This window comes from Ischnura elegans, chromosome 10 (assembly GCF_921293095.1).
Source record: "Ischnura elegans chromosome 10, ioIscEleg1.1, whole genome shotgun sequence".
Classification (NCBI taxonomy): Eukaryota; Metazoa; Arthropoda; class Insecta; order Odonata; family Coenagrionidae; genus Ischnura; species Ischnura elegans.
The window spans coordinates 74,821,291-74,844,891 of record NC_060255.1 but is presented as its reverse complement, the minus strand read 5'-3'; the positions used below and the strand labels follow the sequence as shown (position 1 = coordinate 74,844,891).

The window sequence follows — 23,601 nt, the reverse complement described above, 5'->3', positions numbered from 1 at the left end:
ATGACTAAAAGTCAAGTAAAAGTTCAAAGCATCCGTAAATTCTAAGCGCTGTTATAACTAGACACGGTGAGGGCAAGTGGATTACGCCTACGCCTACAGTGGTTCATTCCTCATGCATATATCCAGGGGCAGATAAGATCGTAGTTAAAGGTGAAGGCCCTTCATGGAGAGGCTGATAATTTTCTGGACGACTAAGTATGTGTAACGGGAGAATTGTGAACATATCCCAAGAAGAGTAAAAGATATATGCTTAAATTATAATCGTTATATACCGAGCCAGTTAAATAAAAGTTTTAATTAACTAAAAATTCATGCATATCTTTTGCCTGACGTCGTGGTGCTGTAAAAAGGTTAACGAGTGGAAGATGATGGAAACATAATACCGAACGTAAAGACAAAGCATTTCATTCTAACCTTGGACCAGAACCGAGAGTAAACATTGCGAAACACGAGTTTTATCGCTGCACTGGCTCGGATGACTAATTGCATGATCCTTCTCTTTTTCAATTTTATTATTTTTTATTATTTTTGGAACAAGACTACCATTAAAATAGGAAAGCAAATACTGGTGGAGGTGGTTAAATTCTGTTATTTGAGAAGTAGAATTACTAGCGACGGGAGAAACACGAAAGAAATTATCAGCATAATGGCCCAAGCGAAGAGAGAATTCCACCAAAAGAGAGACCTTCTAACAGCGGGAAACTTAAATAAAAGTAAGGAAACATTTTATAAAAACCTACATATGGAGTATGCTCCTGTATGGAAGTGAGGCATGGACAATGACAGCAGCGGAGAAAGCAAGGATAGAGGCCTTCGAAATGTTGTGCTACAGAAGAATGATGAGGATCAAACTTAGTAAGAAGACGGAACAACCTTATAGGCCACATCTTGAGACATGATGGCCTGATGAAGACGATCGTCGAGGGACAAGTGGATGGCAAGAACGGAAAAGGAAGACCTCGAACAAAACATATCGAAAAGGTAAAGAGAGACGTGAAAGAGAAGAAATACAGGATTGTTGACTACTGATGATGACAGTGAATAATTCTCCCTGGTGATCTCTTTGATAGACAAAAACTCTACATGGCTTTATGTAACTTCCAAATCCCGATGTTCAACAAATTTCCGACAGTACCATTGTAACATATGAATGGAATGGATTCATTTCCACAAATCTTTGCATTTCCTCGACGTGTTACAAAGACTGGAGAACAATCACATGACGTTTTAAAAGTATTATTCTGATGTGAAAAATGTAAAAAAACGCTTTCCCGTATTATAAAATGATCTATGGGTGCTTAAAAACGCTCAAGTTTATTTTATCAAACATGCCTTCAACAACTAAATTACCATAAAATGGTAACAGAATCTAATAATCGCACGAGCATACGTGATAACTTTATGTCTCTTTATTTCACTAATTCATTTTTCACTACTTTCTCGTTCTTTATCATTTAACCATTACCAGTGGCAAAATTAAGAGCCAATTCTTTTAAAACAAGACTTCCGCAGTCGTCGATGTGATAGTTTCGATTGATCGAACAATCATGCAACCTGACCTATGCAAACCGTAACGCACCCCGCAGACTAAGTGCCCCAATTCCAACACCCCTTTCTGCTCACTCCCACACCATCTGCACCCGCTCCCAAGGGGCCGCTTCCACCGCACCCCTCCTCCCGCACACCCTAAATACACCCACACCCGGTAGGGTGGGAGGCGTGGTGTGGGGCTTCCAACATGTTTACCGTCCCCGGGGGTGTAATGGGATTTCTGGCGGAAAAGGACGATGTTACTGTTCGGGGTGGGGAAGGGTGGGCGCGTGCTGGCGGAGAAGGGCAGTGGCGTCGCCGGGAAGAGACCCCAGCTCCTCCCGCGCTCTGCTGCTGCTCCCACACGTTCGTAAAGACTCCCTTCCTTAAACATGTCCGATTTGTTTCTCTCGGGCAAACACGTTTATGCTGTGTATACAAGTATGCACGTGCGGTAAACTCAGGGATCGAGGGGCGCGCACGGTAGAAAAAAAACATCACGAATATGCACGAAAAGGCTCCACGCGGATGCCTATTACAAAATGCACCAATTTTTGGCGAATAGCGATTATTCTCTTGAATGACTGAATCGTGCGAGCAATTAATGAGTAAGTCCTAAGAAGAGTAGATGAGAAGAGAAGCCGCATGAAGACATTAATAAGAAGACCTTATAGGCCATATCTTGAGACATAATGGCATGGTGATGATAATCGTCGAGGGACAAATAGTTGGAAAGAAAATAAATCCATATTTTTTCTTTCGATCTATTTGTTCCTTTCGGTTTCGCTGTTGTTAAGCAACCAATCGAAACAGCGTGTTCCATTTATATAGGGGCGATCTGTTTTTCTCTGGCAAATACGCTTATGCCGCGCACTATCCACGTGCGGCAAGAACGGCGATAAGGAGCGTGCACTTAAAGAAAACAGGGTTCACGAAAAACACGAAAAGTCACGTTCGAAGCATCTGTGTATGTAATCTAGTAAATGTATAGATACAGCATGATTATTCAGGCAAAAATATTTCTTTCGAGTGTCTTTCTCCGTTTTGTTGTAGTTCTAGAACCGATCGAGACAGCGTGATCATTTTATAAAGAGTCCGATTTACTTTTATCGGGAAAATACATCAATGCCGCGAACTATGTACGTGCGGAAAACGCAGAGATTAAGGGAAGTGCATGTTAAGAAAACATGAAGCACGAAATTGCACATTAAAAGCATCTGTGAACGCCAAACAGCAAAAATAAAGGTGGAGCGTGATTATCGAGGAAAAAATATTTCTTTCTAGTATCTATTTCGGTTTTGTTCATCTAAATTTTATCGTAATGCAGCGAAAGAATTAATTTTCTTATCACTACTTACAGTTTATTCACTTTATTTATTCGTCCTCTTAATCTTTTTACTTATAAAAAATATGAAAACTACCGTTTTTTTATCTTTCTTCAAAATCAAAAACATCCAATTATTGGTTTTTTTCCATGACAACTTTTATATTTTAAGTTATTGAGGGTTTTGTATACTATTTATAACATAGGTACATACCTCATACCAACTAGAAGGCCGCCTCATTAGGCGTGTGTGGGGAGGTGTAAGCACACCAGCCGTAAAAGAAAAGTGAAGTAGAAAAGGAGACGGACGTTGGAGGTACATAATAAATGAGTCCCACTTAAAATTTATTCATATTCTTTATTTTTCGGTGTAAAATAAATTCCTTTATCAATTTTTAGGCAAAATGAATTCGGCCGGTTTCCTAATTTCTTTGACGATGTATTAGAGAGGTGTGATCCGAATTTATTGAGTCCTATACGATCTTCTCGGATAGATACATTATGCTGTGAACTATTCACATGCAGCGAATGCAATGGTCGAGGGATGTTCAGAGAAAAAAAAACGAACGAGATCACGAAGATGCATTAAAAGGCACGCTCGAGGCAGATTCGCATGCCGTCATCATCCATACGTCAATAACAGCTCTATGAAGGAGCTTTCTCATTTGAAACCAATATCGATAAATACTAAGGAGCAGTGAATACTCATTATAATTATAACTACAATTTACAACTAGTATAATACTTAGTAACAAATCAATGCAAATATAATTTTACAATTGGTAAAAACAATAAAAAATTACGTAAGGCAAATTGGTAGTTTCGATTTTCCAGTTGATCGTATATCTATTTTGGATACAGTTTATCGAGATGATTTTATGTCGCGGATGGATTCACAAAAGATATGAATGACAAAACAAAAGGTATTGATATGAAATTATCTGCATCATCTTCCAAACAACATGCAAGAGCTCATGGATTTCCTTCAAATGAAAAATTTGTAGGTTCTTCTCATTTCCTCTAACTACTACGATAGACAATCCATCAAAATCACCCAACACAAAGAATTCTCTAGGTGATTAGAAGGCAGAGGGACGCATCAAAAAAAAACTCCGAACTTTCTCATTGGTAGATATTTCTCACCCCTATTTTTCCCATTTACTGAGGAGAAGGTGGGGAAGGCACTCCGGGAATTCCATCTCTCACTAGTCTCCGCTGCAGCATCCCTGGAGCAAGACGGGGGATGCCAAGGGGTGAGTCATCCTCCCTGACGGACACGTCATCCTTTCGAAGGAGCATCCGTAGGGGAAGATTGAGGAAATGGAGGCAAGAAAAATCATCCCTGCTGCATCCTTCAAGGAACGGTAACCGAATACAGAATAGAGGGAAATAGGTAGATACCCGCTTTTCGATGGGTGCGACTTACGATGGATTCGGTGTACGATCTTAGCTGCGGCGGGGAGTCCTCTCTCGCTGGCCTAAAGTCGCCAGTTTGAATCCCGATAATGTGCGTTATACACCACTCAGGGTATGGAATTATATAATTGCTTAACTCGTTCAATCTTACAGATGAATTTCGCATAATTTATTTCTGTGGTATGAGAAATCAATCAAAGGAGGATAATGAAATAACGGTGAAGTTTTTTGCATTAAATGAATGATAAAAAAAGTTTCTAAGACAAGTATGGGGAAAATAAAAATACACATAATTATTAAGGGTTTTTAGGAATATGAAATACTTCAAGAGGTGGTAGGGGAGAAAATTTTAAGCAATTTTTGTCCATAAGCATGGAAAAAATCCTTAAGAAATCTAAAATTTAAATATTTCTTCCAATATTGCTGAAAACTCCTATTAACCCGGCGGTAGTCGCGCCCATTTTCCGAACATAAACGGTCGCGTGGGGTGTCTCTGACACCCCAAAAGATGTTATTCAATTTCTTTCAAATAGTATATTTTATTCAAAAATTTCACATCTCGACGTATTCTTTGTTTATTTAGGAATGACTATACTATATATTTCAAACTATAAATTCAACTTTTATTTTTTTAAGAAAATATTTTTGATTACCCTATTTTCCAGTAGGCAGTCCCAGCTCCTCCGGAAAATTTGCCAATTTTTTTTGTTTCAGCCAAAGAATACAGTTGAAATGTTGAGATATAAATACATGGCATATACTTTTATAAACACCAATCACTGTATCTCATCATATTTTCTGCGTCGACCTCTATTTTCCTTACGTAAATACTAATAAATGTACTAAATTAATTTACTTATCGATATTGAATCGATTTCCCAAAATGTATTCTTGAGGAAAAATTGACGATGATATTACGGTCACTTATAACTATTGAAATACTCCTGTTACAAATTATATACAGCATTGGAAGGTAAACTAACAAGTATGTAGTCCTCAACAGGTGTTCAATTTAGCGCTGTTGAAAAGTTTATTGGATCTAAAGAATGAAGAAAATAAATCATGTAAATTATTTATTTGCTTCTAATCACTTCTCAAAATTTTCAGCAAAAGTGTACCACACATTAGTTTCTGACACACTGCACAGTATATTTTTGTTTTTATATCTGTTGGAAAAAACACATCTTCCAACTTTTTTCTTTTTTTCTCCTCATCCTTTTCTCAGGCTCATTTTACGCATATTCCTCTATTTTTCAAGTCTCTAGAGGTCATGTTCAATATCGATCTAATTTTACTGTATAGAAAAGTTAACGATCGAGTTATCTCACGAAGAAAACTTCTTTGCAGTGTGATAGTGAATCGGAATACCTAGGTATAACAAATGCACTGATGTCAGCAGTGTTTGGCAAATCTCCTGATGTTTCTGTTTGTATGATAGGTGCTGCCTATTTTGTCTAATGTGGCTAGACCTTCAGTGCAGTTATAAAAGGTCAATATTTCCTGTTTTCTTTTTTATCTGTTCGTCTTAGATTCATTGACATAAATGGCTGTGTGAATTGTTGACGAAAAAATTACATTCTTTGACCATTTTACGACGCAGGAAACTAGAGCTTTTTTCTTCCTAAACCAAAACAAGCTGCTATTTTCTTCTTTCTTTTACATATACGACTTTCAGTGCTAAATCTCTTTTATTTTTTGCGTGCTGTTCTCGCAACCGTCAAATTATTGCTTAGAATTTCATCTGCTTGCGGAATATTATTGAACCAGTAGTTCAAATTATGTTTCTCCCGTTTCTGTTTACAAAAGAAAATATTCGCTTTAACTCCTATTTTGGACTGGTATCTACAAAAAATGGACCCTCTGGTTGCCACCCTGAGTAGGTAAATTTTCAAATACAATCGAATTTACCAGTGCAAAAATTTTGATGCCATATTTTGCGGGTTTGGAAGGGAAATATTGCCTATATGAACATCTTCTTTGAAAAGGAGTCAATTGCTCATCACCTTTTTTTCATGGCCCAATTCTATTATGTTGCCGTGTATTGCGAGCAAACATCTCAAATACATCTCTACTTTGTGCCAATTTTGCCACTTTTCATTTTCTCTACTCTAGCAGTCACGTTTTCGAAACGAAAAGATAAAGGGGAAAAGAGAAATATGTTATGGCTCATGGAGGAATAACATATTTCCACTCCTAATCCATTGTGGTTCCAAAACAATAAAAAATTCTGTTACTCAGTTTTATTTGCCCTGGCTAAAAGTAAAATACTATTCAGGAACACTAAGTCTTTCCTGTCTGTTTCACTATCTCTCTTACGAGAATCATTTTTAGTGACTTTCTCTACCTGTATATTAGTGCAATTTAGAATTTTCTCTGCCATTCTTTCAATGAACATCATACAAAAACAAGCCATTCGTGTTTCGAATCCAATTTTATTTTGCCAATAAGTCCCCTCCTCTCGGTAACACTGCTACAATTTTATGTTTTTATGTTTGGTCTTGATCCCTGCGTATTACACGTTACAAATCCATACTTCCCAACGTACATAAGCTCCCTTCCCTTTTACAGAAGCTCATCATCCCTGCACTGTTGTTCAGTGTAAGTTTCATGCGCAGCTATATGACACCGGTCTTCTTTTTCATCAGAATCAATTTTCTTCACTCATAGATTCATTCAAAAGGCAAAGTCTTTCTTTTACTCTAGAGGTAGCTGGCATCTAGTATGAATTGAAAACGATGAATGTAAGTATTATAAGGCCAACCTTCACTGGTAAATTCACATTAACATGTAAATAATGCCTTTTTTTTGAATAACTACTGCACTAACGTAATTGAACGAAGTCTTCAAAAAATTACTTCTAAAAAATCGCATTTTCTACAAAAGTTGACGTCAGAAACAAATAATTCCTCATCCAAATTTTCAATCAAAAGTCAAAGTATATAAGCAATTTCCTTTTTTTATAAAGACTGCAGGAATCCATAGGCTACTGAATGAACGTGCTGTAAGTAATATATAATCGATTTTTCGTGGCTCACTTCGAGAAAAATCACTGTAACATTATAAGAAATTACTAACTTTCTATTTGTTTACATAAATTTAGGCAAAAAAAAGCCAAAAAATAAATATTTATTGATGTAAACGTAAAAAGACAACTTTCATGGCCAGTTTCAGAAAAGTAGCTATCAAATGTGATGAAAATGAATGAAAAACATTCAAGGTGACTTTGAATACTAGGCGGCAAACCGTAACGAGAACGGTCGCGTGGGGTGTCTGGCGCACCCCACTCTGCAGAGCTTTGACAAAAGTAATTTTTCTTAAAAACTTCCATTGATTTTATCATAATCTTTTACATGTATTCTCAGACAGCTTAAAAAATCAGCTAGAGGAGGTTACAGATCATTGCAGTCACCATTGCAAGAAAAAATAGCGCTTATATAAGGCTGGGGTGTCTGGGACACCCCACGCGACCACCGCCGGGTTAATGGACAGTGCGCATTTTTAAGCTCTCGTGTCAGTTAATGATTCTTTATCAATTGATAAAGTGTCGAAAAAATTAACTTCAATGTGTGCATGTTTAAACTTTTTTCGAATATGGGAAATAGGAATTCTTTAACACTCCCGCTCGAAAACTCCAAAAGTATGCTCACCAGGCACATCGAAAGAATACGTCCACGTAGCGGAGAAAAATTAATGAGCAATGAAGGAGTCGAGAAGACCGAAATCTCGGCGTATAAAATTAACATCAACTTTTAGATTGATCGATTTACGCTAATAAAAACCATTATCTTACGAATTCTTATCTGCTACTTTCAAAATATATTTAATATATTCTGAAAGTTGCAAATAAGAATTCGGTTTTCCTATTCTATATACGAAATTTTGATAAGGAAATATGCCAAATACATTTATACTATTTTTATATACATTGACATATCCGAAAAAATTATTCATCCGTATTATTATATAGTCAGCAGCGACTTTTCACATTATATAAATAATACCAAGAAATCTCTAAAAACTTCCCTTGAGTTCATTGCTTGAAGTACAAACTTAATTGTTAAAAAATAAATTCTAAAAACAGGGCATATAACTCATTAAAACTTTCAAAACCCGATGACATCAAACCGTGCAACATTCCTCTGGTAAAACAAACAAAGGGTTGATGTGAACATTTTTATTTATATCCTAAAATACCATAAGTACTATAGCTATATAGGATGGAATATTCCGTCCTTTACATGCGTGTTACGATTTATTCCCTCACTGTAATATCATAAAAAGGGTAAAACATATAGTTATAGTATTATTTTCAATTAAAGACAGTGTTTTAAGTACATGCTGTAATAAATATATAATGTCAACACAAACATAAATCAAACATGCAATGCATGCGATATTGTTATCTAGGGGAAAGGAGACAGTGAGACCAAAGTGGGTAACAATACGAAAAGCACCCGATTCGCAAAGAGAAGCGTGAATGTGATAAAGGGAAGTTAGTAAGAATGGATAAGAAAGATAATTTCAGAGTTATGGACCAAGAGCGTGAATAATAATATCAATGTTTCGGTGACCACATATAATTACATTGACCCAAATCAAAAATCATATCTCACATTGCACTTTAATAATTAAACTACACAGAGGACTGACGATAAAATTCGAGGCGACATAACTATCACCAGAACACTTGCAATTTATATTGCCAGTCATAATATAACACGGCAATAAAATAGCGGTTGATAAAAATAAAGAATGTAGCATGTATTGTAAATTATAACGCAATTAAAATTTTTAAAATCACATTAGGTGATCAATCGTATTCATATTTGTGTACTTACCTAACCAAGAAAAAATATAAAAGTAACAAATAGTATTTTCTAACTCGCTGAGTAACCGATTTATTATAAATAGCTATAATACATGGCTATTCACAATATTGGCGACATGAATCATCAAGAAAATGTTTAATCTCGATTGATGCGACACATAATTATACCGATATTTTATTTCGTAGCTTTCTTAGAGTGGAAAAATCATAATATTAGCCAAGGTTATTTATTGAGACCTCGATCTTATCCTACCTGAGTTTTTCTGTTTAAAAATCGTCCTAAGAGATTTTAAAGGCATTTTTATAACATGTCAGTCTCCCACAGGAAGCTCTCTGCAAGGTTGGACACTCTCTTAACACCAAAGGCACCACCTGTGTGTCATCGACTACGTCACAAAATGCACCACATGCAGCTGGAAAAAAGTAAAAAGGCCCCAATAACTATTGTGAGTTAAAAATGCATCCGGGAAAAATTAAAAGTAATAAAGAACAAAAAGAAGGGTTAAAAAAACCAAGGAAAATAAATTATAAAAACAATTGTAAATGTGTTACATGTGTTTAACTTAAAGAAACCAAACTGTAACATTCCCCTTGTTAAAAAAATATTTTTTTCTTAGCTGGTTAGCCAATTAATGTTAAGTAAAAGTTAGGTAACCAATCAGGCATCAATAAAACAAGCAAATACTAGAAAAACAGAAAACACACTAAATAAGGAAAAAATACAATTTATTAAAAAATTTAAACGCTCTTACACGGTATTTACACACAATACAATTATATTAGCTTCACATACACACAGATAGTAGGAACTAAAATCATAGAACTGGCTTACTTCATTCATCCATTACCATCTATACCAAGCTATCTAGCATCACATGTCGTTTAAATAAAGTTCAACAGTAACGGAGAGAATTAATTACAGGCAGCGGCATTACCATATCATACGAATTAGGTTTTAAATTAATTTTTTCCAAACAAAATACTAAATGAGGCTTGAACTAAGGAACTTGTAGAAGAAAAGAAAACAGAGGAAGGGTCAAGAGAATTTCTAGCATCAGAATGTTGTAGAGATGGCTGTAAATACATACATTTTAGGCTAAATTTGAGGTTGGGTGAACTCCAAATATTAGGCCAAGATAACAAAACAAAAGCCAACAGTACCTAATGAGATATACATGGGCAAGTTCGAATATAAAAATGTCAAATACAGAGTTCTCATTTTGTCTATGGTACCACATGGAGTAAACAGATTTAACCAAAACGAATTCAATTAAATACATGTAAATACCTCCTTACTATTGTTAGAGCATACATTCAACAGCAAAAAATCAAAAAACAACAACATGCAGTTTAGTTAAATTATTTAAGCTCAATTTACCCCGTTAAAATCAAGGCATATGACACTTAGGTACACAATATAAAATGAAATTTTCAATCAAAACACAAATAATTAATCACTTAAGCATGCAAAACCATACATCTATGCCTACATGCCTTCTATGCCATGCATGACGCTGCTAATTAGAGAGGCAGGCGATTTGGGGGCACTGTCATGACATGAGAATTGCGAATTAATCTGAACTCCTGATTGTTGTTTCACAACGCGAAGGAGTTCCCCAGAAGTCGCCCTATGCAGGAGTATTACGCGGCTACGTAAGGGTGCTTACAATTGACCGGATATCTTTTTTCAATTGTTTAATAAACTATCCATGCTCCAAGGTACTTTCAACACGGTATGATAACATGTATATTTTCTGAAGTTCTGAAAATGTTGGAAGCAAAAAGAATACCATTGTTGACAGAAAAGATGATACATTCCTGGTTCGAAATTTTTATGAACGCTGAACCTGTTTAGACCCTGAAATTATACTTACGTGAAACCCAGGCAGGAGCAGTCGAGTGGTGAGTCATAAAAAGGGCAGATGTTATTGTTAGAGGAAAATGACAAATTTTTTATTTGATGCGCAGGTTATAGCAAATTGCTTCAACTTATGTTTTCCTTGTGTGGTTATTTAAACTAGGGGTTAACAAGTTTACATGCAATTCATCACCGAGTATCTTCAAGCATTATGTTTTTTTTTCGATGTTCCTGTGTTTTTTTTTCATTGTTTGGTAAAATAGATTTATGAATGGGAATAAATCTTAGGAGGATATAAATTAATTTCTTTTAAATGTAGGTCCCACGCGAACGAGGAGGAATCAAAATGACAAGTTCTACTTTTTAAGGTGCGCGATTGCTAATATTTTTCATTCTTCAAATAAATATAGACATTATTCCTACGCCAGGTGGTTCCAATATTGGCCCTAGTCATCGGCTACAGCGCAGCCTAGTTCAGCACTCCTTTTTTTAAATATTTACTCAGGGGAGAAAGAGGACAGACTGCCATGGCCGATCGCAATACGACTCGTTGCCCACTGGGACATCTATCGACCCCGCGATCGCACTTTATGCCAGATCGAATCAGATTCCCGATACGAGCGGCGCAGTCGACGGCTGGCTCTCTCCCGCCCTGCTTCCTCCGTGGGTTCGCACACAAAAACGACATATCGAGCGACGCGGTCAGAATCCCATGCATAAAAAAAGACGCCCAGCCACGGGGTCCACGGACGATAGAATAAAAGTGACTTTCACAATGTAACCAACTCGGATCATAGATGTAATTCCTTTGCATCCTCGCATGCGCCCCAAAACGTATTTGAACTCCCTCTATCTATCCTATCTCACAGCGATGAAGCTTGCAAATTGAGAATAAAGGAGAAAAAAACGGACACATGACATTTTATCTTGATGGAAAGGGAGTGTAAAATAATCGCTCACGGATAAAGCAATTCACATCGCATCTCCAAATGGAAAAATGACGGGAAAATCCTTTTACAAAGGCGTTATCGCAACAAGTGAAATTTTTTAACGAAAATTAAGGAAAATTACTAGGTCAATCCTCAACCTTTCTAGCAAGAGTGCCGAGTCTCTAAAAAAAATTACGGGGATTGGGTACTTCGCAAGGCTTGAATAAACCGAATATTTCAAAAATAGCTAGAGTAAAGGAGACTGCTTGTGCCCGTCACCGAAATAAATAAAGAGAAGCTAGCATATCAAAGACAAACACGATGTTGTGCATCAAGAATAGAATCCCTTATATGAAATCGATAAATAACTACGCATCTCTTTGTACATAAAATTAGCAAGTTTCCCCATCAAATCAAGCAAAGATCAGTTTTGTGAGCCTATTGTAGTACTCTGATGACGCAAAACGGCAAAAGGCGTATTGAAATAATAGAACGTTTCCTGTGCAATTTCGTCAACCTAAACATAATTCCTTAGCACCACCAAAGAATGGCAATTATTTTTATTATTAAAGAAGCTAAAACTCTCTAACTGATAGCACTAATAGATACGGGATCGATTAATAAATGTGCAAATTCACGGAGATTTAAGTCGCAATGACAACATAATACAGCAAGGATTAAATATTGAACAAAAATTATTTAAGTATGTCACCTTGCCAATTTTCTAGAATGTAAGTAGGACAATAAAGAAATTCCGTAAAACAAAGCCAATAACACTGAAACTAAAAAATTTCAACACAAAAATGCGAAAATGTGATATAATACCAGTTCTACCTTTTTACCTACCTTTTCACCCACGGAGTTATGGTTGACAATATTAATTTTGTATTGACGGTACCCGCTGAACTTTATAATCCTTGGGAAGATACCATAAAAATGCAGAAACGTTGGCCTAATTAAAAGGATTATTTAATTTAAGCCGGTAACAACTCCAAAGAGGAAAAAAACATTAAATGGATTGGTCCATTAAGGGAATGACCACGCTTATATAGCCATAACGCTCACGCATATGATACCGACTTGCTCAGTGTACTATAAACGTAAATAAGACGTATTTACAATAGTTTGTATCCTTGAAGGAAAATACAAGAGCACACCATGCGACAAGCGCCATGCTATTTGCTTTTTTTGTTTTGAACGACATGGAGTTGCAAATAAAATCAGTTCCGGCCACCCCTCCAAAAGCACCGTCTAAACGTTTGTTTCACCGCGAACCCGATAACAACGATGAGGAAGACGAGGACGAAGAAACAAACGAGCAGAAGAGGGCGCCGAAGCAAGCGGAAGGCATTTGAGGAAATGGGCTCGCGAGGCCGTTACTGCGGATGATGGCGAATGTTTATTAAGCTGGCAACAAACTGACAAACGCATTTCGCAACTCCACAACCTCCGATCCGAGAAAGAGTTCGTGGCCGAGGATCCATCGGAATAAACACAAACGAGGGCGATTTTTGGCTTCTGCGCATGCGACCAAGACTGAAATGGCTCAATCACAAATCGATAATGGAAGTTCAATATATCCCTGATAAAAATGATTTTCATCCCCTTGAGAAAGTGATAACAGGCAGGAAACCCTTAGAGTATATAGTCCTTTAATAACCCTATGGGAAAACCACTGTGTTGCCATATTTCTGCGACGGTACAGCGCTCCTATGGTGATACTAGAAACTTAAAAATAATACAATACGCTATGCGGGCGGTTGAAGATCCTTTATGGCGCCACACATTTGATAAACACTATTGTTTGGTGATTTTTAAATAGATTGAAAGAGAGTAGGCCTTACAGTGAATTAAAGAAGGCAGTGCTGGAAGGAAAGGGAGGCTCCCAGATCACTTCTTGAGTACTCCATGGAAACCTACCTTAATCGGTAGAATACTATAACAATAATAATTGTTTGGTGGATAATATTAGTTGAAATAACGTTTATTTTGCCTTTTTTTACATCCGTTTATACTATGCATTCAAGTATTTCTGTATTTGTTCTTTATTGATACCACCTAAGGTTATACAGGGATTAAAATGAATCAAGTTCGCAACTCTACTCCTTTTATCATCACATAGTGAAATGAAGTTTTCTGTTACGCGTGAGAGAAACTAATAATATGACGGCATACCTCACATTTAAGTGCATATATCTTATTTTTAGTTAAGGGAACCAACAAATGATGATAGAGTGAAATATGCTTGTCTATTTAAAGTGACAGAAAGTGATAAAATTGCGGCAAACCTCATCTTTATTAACATATATCTTACTTTTTAGTCCAGGGAGTCAGCAAATGATGGTAGAGAGAAACATAGTTGCCTATTCCAATTGGCAGAAAAATATGCACATGGTAATTTCCACAGTATAGTACAAAACTCAATCACCGATCATGGTTACAACATATTCTGTCATTTTCAAGGTTGACCTAGAAAATGACATAATGTATTGAAACCATGGTCGGTAGTTGAGTTTTTATTTAAGTGTGGAAATCACCGTTTATAGTTGTGACCCGAGTCGGAGCTGGAAACTTCGGCAAAGATTGGAGTCTTTGAAGCATTCTAAATGACACGGTGGTGAACACCAATTAGTATCACTTGCAAAGAGGAAATGGTGGTTATAATTTGGAAGTCATTCGAGCCCCCAAAATCCACATCAAATATTTCATATCCGATCACGCACATGAAAAACGAAAAGCGATTTAGGAGGATGAGATGGGAAGAAACTCAAGGATAGACGAATAGGGTTAGACTGACATATTTATCGTCAGCAAGCGGGGCAGAAGTTACAACCCGTCCCCGGGAACCCGTCAATACGCCCGGTGACGTCACCCTGCACGGTCGAAGGCGGACAAAGAAGATGCTTGTGAGCATGGTGTCCGGCCAATGGGATGGTTTTTATTTAGAGAGAGACCTCTGTGCGCCTCCCTTCATTCCTCAACCCATATCGAGGCCATTAAATGTGTCACGACGCAAACTGCTGTTATTTACGGTGCAATTCCGGGCGCGAGAATTTATCGCATTTATCCTTCTCCCGCTCAACGATGAAACACACCACTCGTGAGAGTTGATTACTTTGTTTTAATCCTCCATACCACAGGGTGTGACTACTTTGAAACTGCAAACGTCATTATTTGTTCAAAAAGTCTGTGTATTTCTTTTCCATATCTATCCATTTCTATGCACACGGTCGTTTAATTCAAGCACGTCATAAGAATAAGTTATTTAAATATTAAAATTTTTAAAATAAAAGCACAGGATCCCAATACAAACATACAGACACACATACTTTTCCTTATAATTACCACCAGAAAATGCGTATTTAATAGTTATGGGTAAAGCTCACTCCAAACTATACCACAGGCGCGTGAATTTATACAATAAGGAGTCAGGCGTTAAATCTACAGTTATTTTTTTGTATAAAAGTAGAGGAACTGAGAGTAATCGAGTGGAATTTTTCCATATTGAAAGAAGCAATAATAATCCATAATCGTGGAAAATTTATATTCTTTTTCTTTCAATATTTTTTGTGATTTAATATCCTCGCGCACCTCAAGTCAGCTGTGTCAAAATGGCCATATATTCTAAATTTAATCTTCATTATTTTCTTCGTAAAGGCAAGTATCACCAAATGACCCCACAAACAAATATTAAAGAGCGATTTCCGAAACACATTGCTTGGTAATCCCATTTGTATGACTGAGAATCGATTGAATGAAATAAAGAGAGCGTATTTTGAAACAGTTATTCCTCGGTAAAACCTTCTAGTAACGCTAATATCACATTAACTACACTATTTCTCCCATCAACTATCATACAATTGAAATAATAAAAAAATTATAAAAAATATAAAGTTGACCACAAACGATTATGAGAAGCAGCAGGATACAACCTCTCTTAATTATAACCAGGTGACTCATCAATAGAGACGACTTACTGAGAAAGAAACTTGAAGCCGGAACAAAATATATATAACCGCGTATGGATAGGGAACAGGCAGACGACCAAAGCCACGTGTCTGCATTCCTTCGGCTTCCAACCTATTTACAGGGAACTAATGAACAGAGGAAGTGGCAACGTTGGAAGTTTCCTACACAGTAAATGTCATCAGTCTCAAGTACAAACTACAACAGAATTGTGCGAATAATCCACAGAGAAAAAAATCATTCACCAGACGCGAATCTGAACCTAGTCTTATTATTATGGTAATTGATCATAATATCCACTAGGTACTTTTTGCCTTTTTATTTAGTAACCTATTATTATTAAAGTATTCTACCGACTAAGGTAGGTTTCCATGGAGTGCTTAAGAAGAATTCCAGGAGCCTCCCCTTACATCATGCACTTCCCTCTTCAGTGCACAATAAGACCTACTACCTTTCATTCTATCTAAAGTAACCTATTTGAGTACTTTTTAAATAAATTATTCCATTCGCCTTCTTTGCGATAGTGACTCTTAATATTATAAATGAGTAAGGAAGTTTGGAAGTTATGAAAAACATATAATAAATAAAATAATTTGTGACTTTCGGACGACTACCGCAAAGTTATCACCGTGGCCAGTCCCGATATGCTTAAAACTACAACAGAATATTTTCCGCATTGTGATGTAGGTTGTAGGTACCATAGAATATAGTTAGATACGGGATAATTAAACGGTGGAAGGACAAAGCAATGGAAAAAAACAGCAAACGGAGGCCTAGGAGGAAATAAATGGAACAAGGGATGAAGTATGAAGAAACGCAGAACCACGCTGATGTGAAATGATTTTCCTGATCGGAAAATGTAGCGGAGAGCAGCGTCAAACAATGTCAGAAATGTTTCACTGGTAAAGGTGATGATGATAGCCGTTGGAAACACCATTAAGTTTTTATTCATTATTTCCATTGCGAATACTAACTCATTTATAATACTAAGCGTCACTGTCGAAACGAAGGCGAATGGAATAATTCATTTAAAAGGATTCTAATTGGTAACTAAATAAAAAGGTAAAAAGTACTTCGTGGGTATTACGATCTATTCCCATAAAAATCCGCATAGGTTCAGATAAATTTGCGCTTATGTTCCATTTCTTTCCTACGTTTTCAATATTACGTGCATATTTCATCTGTGTTTCAACAAGGTTTAAAAGGTTAACCATGTTAATTGCTCATCTCTATCACGTTTTAATTTTATTTACAGTTATGTTAAAACAATCAATCATGATTTTCATATTTCATTCAATTATTAATTAGAAGTAACAACGTCAAATATTAAACCTAAGGATAGATTCAAGAATTTTTCAACGGGATGCCATGGAAACCCAACCACATTGGGTTCGGAATATATCACGTCAATTGATTTAAAAATTCTTGATGCATAAAACCGAAAGGCGGATTATCAGTGTCGCGGGTGAGTGCGGCAGTAATATTCATTGAAACGAAGAAGGCATTCGCCATGATATAAAATTACCCCAATGCGTAACGAACCGATATGAACCAACAATGAAAAAGAAAAAAAATATTCGAGGGCTACGTATGAACTGCTTCTGATTACGGAGAAGAGTAATGAATGAACGGACGGGATTCCTTAGCCATCCGCACAGTCATTACTCAGGAAATGCCAGCAGATGCGCTCTCGAGAAGGGCAGTGGCCGGGTGAGCTAGTGACACGACACCGCGGCTGGCTTCTCCGAACCGCTCAGCGGGTTGCACGCTTCCACGGCGAAATTCTCAATCTCACGGAGAACACCGCCAGCGATGATAATGGCCAGGAATATTGGCTCAGAAATCATCTGAGGCCAGGATGTGTTTTATGATGGCCTCATCACAAAAAATTGAATTCCTACATAATATTTTTGGATGATATTTAGCTCTTTAATTCTCTGTAAAAATAATTTTGCTCCCTTATGCTATTTAGTTCTCCAGCTTTATTTAATTGTTGCCAAAGTGAATGGTTTCAAACAGAGACTAATCGGAGAGGCCATAGAAATAACTAAAGAAGGAGAAGAATAATTTTAAGAGGGACACCGGCCTTAAAATAAGTCGCACTTGCCAATCCGTAATCCGGAAAAACTATCAACAACCTACTCTTCTAACCTTCCGCTCCTCTCCCGCAACTCCCTGACACGGATACCTATGTATATGGATATAAATTCCTCCCTCATCAGATTTCCTTGAGAAAGCGACCAGCATCGGTCGGGAAACGTTGGGGCCACCCAAACAAATTGACGTGGTGACACAATACTTTTTATTTAACATGACATTTAGCTATTAAAATGTATTTAACAGGTAGATATCAGCTGGAAATAAGCACAAAGAAAACAAGAAAACAAAGATATTAGCATTCAGCAGATGGAAAGAAGTAAGACGAACATTAAAATAGGTAAACAAAAAAAATGGAAAATGTGAATAAACTATGCTATTTGGAAGGAGAATAACTAGCGGTGGAAGGAGGAAGGTAGGACTTAATTGTAGCATAGCCCAGGCGAAGACAACATTCTACCAAAAGAAAGATCTACTTAAAACGGGAAATTTAAACATAGACGTAAGGAAACGATGAATCAGAACTTACATTCGAAACATGTTTCTCTATGATAGCGAGGTATGGACAGTGAAAGCCATGGAGAAATCTTGGGTAAAGCCTTCGAAAATTGGTGCCACAGAAGAATGATGGCGATCAAATAGATCGAAAGAATAAGCAATGACGAGGAGATGAGAAGAGTAGGAGAGAAGGGTAGCCTCATGAAAGCCTTATAAGAAGGTGGGACAACTTAATCGGCCGCATCTTGTGGAATGCTAGTCTAATGAAGATGATCGTCGAAGGACAAGTGTATGGCATGAATGGAAAAGGAAAAACTCGAATGAAGTATATTTGACAGGTACATAGGGGTGTGAAACAGTAGGAATACGTAGATGTGAAAAATTAAGCTCACAGAAGAACTGAATGGAGAGCCTCATCATCTAACAAATCTTATGATTGTTGTCAACCGATGAGAATGAAGATGATGATGATGAAGATTGATATTGGAATAAGCATTTATTACAAACTGATACTAAATTTGGAAGATTGGATATATTTTATTCGATTTGGGAGTAAATAAGATTATAATAATTTTTTTAAGTAACTGACTCACACCGCAGACAGATGTACAATTTAAAAAAAGACTTTTCGACCACTTCATCCTACGAATTAAAATAATAAAATGGGAAACAGCGAGCCAGTGAATATATTTCTACAGAAATGAAACTAATTGTATCGGAAATGACAAGAAAATTGTGATTGGGCAGAGGAAACAAGATGTGGCACCTAAATACCACGAATTGTAAGAAATGCTATTAGTCGCCGCAAATTCGTACCAATGAAGCGATTCAGTGAAAGGAAATCACACGGAAGCCCACCAGAGTTAGAGGGACTAAACGCAATGCAGGAGAATTGAGACAGCCATGCGAATAACGCAGCTAAGTCTGATTGAATTACAGCCCTCGGGTCGGTGACCTCAGACACTAACTCATTCAAAAACAAGTGTAAATAGGGTTTCATTCAACGGTGGGCATAAAGATGCAGAGCTACAGTGGACGGTATTGTGACCTACCATCATGTATATAAACAATATGTCCTTTTGTGCACTTCAAAATAGAAGCCATTAGGGCCATGAGGTAATTCTGTTTCCAAATGAAATTATCACATTCGGAGAGCTGTTAGATCTTCAAATGAATCGTTTAATGAGCCACTCATCAGACGAGGCAACAACGATGACAAGATGGAAATGACCCATTCACATGGAAAAGAACCCTTCAAGTGAGCCGGCACTCGAGCGCTTTAAGCGATTACTTACTGAACTTCCAAACAATGCCCGTGTTTGGCTAACTCCGTTACGACATCCGAGTTTCAGCCCAAATTAGGGAATACGGAATAACCCTCCAGACCTGGACCAGCGAGTGATTTTTTCGCCTGGAAAACCCAATCATGACATGGCTTTGAGCAAGATGACACGAATTGCGCATGCGCGCCTTGAGAGGCCTAGGGATCCATGTTAAACTCCTCACGACTCCTCATGAAAATTTTTTTATCTTGGCATCAATATTTCCCCCACCAACACATTTACTGTTTACATAACCGAACATATGAGATCACGTCTAAATTGGATATCTTCTCTTTGACGATAGATAACTATAATATCGCTGAATAAATACGGTAAAAATTGAAGTAAAATAAATAATGATATTAAACCACGGACGGTAACATTACAAAATTAGGAGAAATATCATAAGCTACATATATTCCATCTAAATAGGGTGGTTTCCTATTATTTTTTATTGCTTTAATCGAAAGATTATTACTCCTGGAGTACGTATTTCACGCTTTTAGATTTTTAAATGACAACATCTATTTTTCGCGATTAAATGAAAAGTGAAAATTTTCAAGCGCGCGAAAACGCGATGCTTATATATGAATGCCGGGAAATATCTCCGTACGTCGTATTTCTGGTTCCCCCTCCCGCCCGGTGAGGTGACCTTGAGGCGAGGCTTAGCGCTGATACGTCGCAGGATGCTAGCGGATAGCTGAGTACCTTGCTGGATGGTAGCGCTTGGCTTAAAAAAGGTTTATTAATACCTTATCAAACGAAGAAAACTTTCCGAACTTAGCCAGTTTAAATAGGTGATTATTAAGACATGTTTCCCTGAGCTCTGTGCCTCATGCATGCATTGGTAACCTCAGACGATGTATAACTCCTATCCTCTCGTGTAGAAACTAGGTCCCTGTGACGTCATGCGGAGTGAAATCGCATGGGCGCCAATCTGGCCTTTTTCAAATGAGGATAAAATTTGACCCTTGCCATTCGTCTAAACCGGTATTTCAAAAACCAAATAATTTGTGTATTATGAATACACTAATGGTGGGTAACGAATCGCAATCAATGCCTTTCGTTTTCTTTGACGAAGGAAACTACCCTATTGCTTCCTACGAAGCTACGCTCAACGCCTTGATATTTCTTCAATAATCCAATAAATTCCTACCCTAAATCCTATAAAATTCCTACTTCAGTCACCTAATATATTGCATAAAAATTTTCCAATGAACACGCATATCTGTGAGTAAATTAGTCCAAGATGCAAAGAAAGAAGAATTCAAGCATATGGAGCTACAGGGCGATTTATTAATCGACCACTGTCGCGTAATAACGCTCAGCTGGGATTAATGAGCTGAAATAAATATATTCATAGCTCCACAAGTCGTGTGTAACTGAACCCCGGACCCCGTGTATCTGAATCCGATCTCTCAGCATCAGAAGTCAACTCTAGCTATCATACCAAACCAAATTCCAAAAATAAGGTGCAAAGGAAGAATTTTTTTCCAATTTTTCTAAGACAATAGAAAAGTGAATTCATTGAATGAATACAATACATATATTTGAGTGAATAATTTACATTAGGCAAGTTGAAACTTGGGTAGTTGTTAATAATTAAATCGGTGAAATATACTAAGTTAGATTCATTCCATCTCGATGGGATTCCAAATATTAATGCCTAAAACCTCCAACTCTCCTGATAAACGCTGCAAAAATTCCTACCTCTCCTTATATCCCAGTAAATTTGAACCCATACCTGAATCACCCAACATATTGCATTCAAGTTCTCCACTTCACCCGCATATCGGCGATTAAATCTAAGATGGAATCTATCATGTGGTGGGAGAGCTCCATAATAACAAAGAAGAGAATTTGTGATTTCCACAGTTTTCAAATTCTATGTTAACCCATTTCCGCTCACCACAGAGGCTACATCCCAAAATTCTAAGCATATGAGGCTCTTGAAGAAAACCCGCACTCCATTTCGCTTTCGAACCGTCGCAAATATTCTGTTGAAGCTTGCAACAATATTATCATTATTTTATTTTTCAACGGGGTAGAAATACGCCCACCGACAGATATAGGCGGGCACGAAACGGAAATTCGATATAGATGCCATCAGTCAATAAATTCCATTCACGTGCCCACGAATATTACAAAATAGGATCCTCAAGGCGGCTTCTAAATGTGTTGTCACCCACCGCACATTTAAATGGGTTTACAAACTCGCCACTCGCGTCGCTGATGGACAAATTGATCCGAGTTTCACGGTGAAATAAGGTATAATTTTGGGTATTAACCGAAATTTATACACATGTTGATGTGTTCTATCAAAGTCAACAATTTTCAATGCTATTCATCGCAGTAAAAAACATTTTACTTCAAAATATTGAAAAAAGTGTATCGAATAGCACTTATCACTGCACCGCGGACATTTTTGAAAACCGATTAAAATGTGACCACAGTGGCAACAAAACCACCCTTCTAGGGGATGGAATTTGGCCTCCTCTATGCTGTCCCCTTGCACGTATCACAAAAGTTAAACAGGAATCGGCATTTTATGGATTACTTTACCTTTCCTACAATCAAAAATAAGCTTATCCTGAAGGATTTTCTATCAAGTTCACTCGTAGAAATTGAACAACAGAAGATTTTGGCCTCGTAACTTTCAGTGTAGGGATATGGCTACGGGTCATTCTAAAGAAACGAGTTGATGTATCACCAAAATATTTGATTGGATAATTAACGACGATCACAGAAGCAACGTACCTTAATATCTTCACAATCAGACAAGTTTCAAGTTCTCTGGGTGGGAATGAACTGAGAAAGTAACAAAGTATCTTTATTGTTATCATATCGGTGAGTTAACTTGCGTGGGATGCAAAGAAAGATATGAGCTTAAGCAGATGGAGCAACAAGATGATCGATTTAATCGACTATCTAAGCTGCAATTAATGAGAGGGAAAGAATGACACTCTTGAGCACTTTAAGTCCCCTCTTTGAACCCTGGGGGTAACGTGGAGGGCACGAGCCGAGGACAACGCGAGGGGAAAGGGCAAAGTGAAAGATAGCAAGCCCCTTGCACCGTGACCCCTCTCAATATTTGCTCAAGTCCACCCGTGCAATGCCTGAAAGCGGTAGGGTGTTTGCACATTTGCGCAGCCCATCCCATTCCCCTCTCAGTACACAAAGACCCCATTCATTCGGTCCTTTTAATTGTCAGCATCTATTTAAAGAGCGTTACAAGAGAGAGGCAAAGGCTATTTATCGCCCGCATCCTTCTGCTGTGGAGTCAGTAACCATCATGGCCGTGGCCATCACGAAACATATACTCGCTAACGTGCAAGTGCAGCAAGAGAATTGGTATTACGCCTGCATCCTGAGATACATATTTTGGACAAACCCCATTTTTTTCTTTCACAAGGACGAATAATGCTTCCTTTCATCGTCCCGTATGCACTTTTTCAAAACCCAAATGAGTACTGGAAACTGCATTTCCCACCATCATTAAACATTAAAAAAATAAATCAAAAAATGTGCACCTCCAATCCATTATTAGATACCCACATACTTGATGCAATGAAGCCAGCATACATAAGGCCTGCTTTTATGCATCTGTCATTTTAAACTATGACTCAGATGTTAAAAAAAAAACTTGCAATAAAGGCGCATTCTGGAAATTACTCCGTGATCATGAGAGTTGTATGTGTGAATGTAATTTTATCATGCGACGGTTTGAGGAGAAAGTTTTTATTTTGTTTCAAAACAGAAGGTTTAATGATATTTAAAGGAAAAACACATTAAAAAGCGTTTCAAAATATTTTCATAAACATGTTTAACAGAAA

General features: G+C 37.3%; 1 long non-coding RNA gene across 1 annotated transcript in view; it reads right to left on the bottom strand.

The window, feature by feature from the left end:
- Positions 1-9,371: 9,371 nt before the first annotated feature.
- The window catches only part of LOC124166677, a 211,329-nt gene continuing 197,099 nt past the window's right edge, over positions 9,372-23,601 (bottom strand). The window contains exon 2 of the long non-coding RNA XR_006866474.1: positions 9,372-9,511. This is a non-coding gene — a long non-coding RNA (uncharacterized LOC124166677). The remainder of the gene's footprint in view (positions 9,512-23,601) is intronic.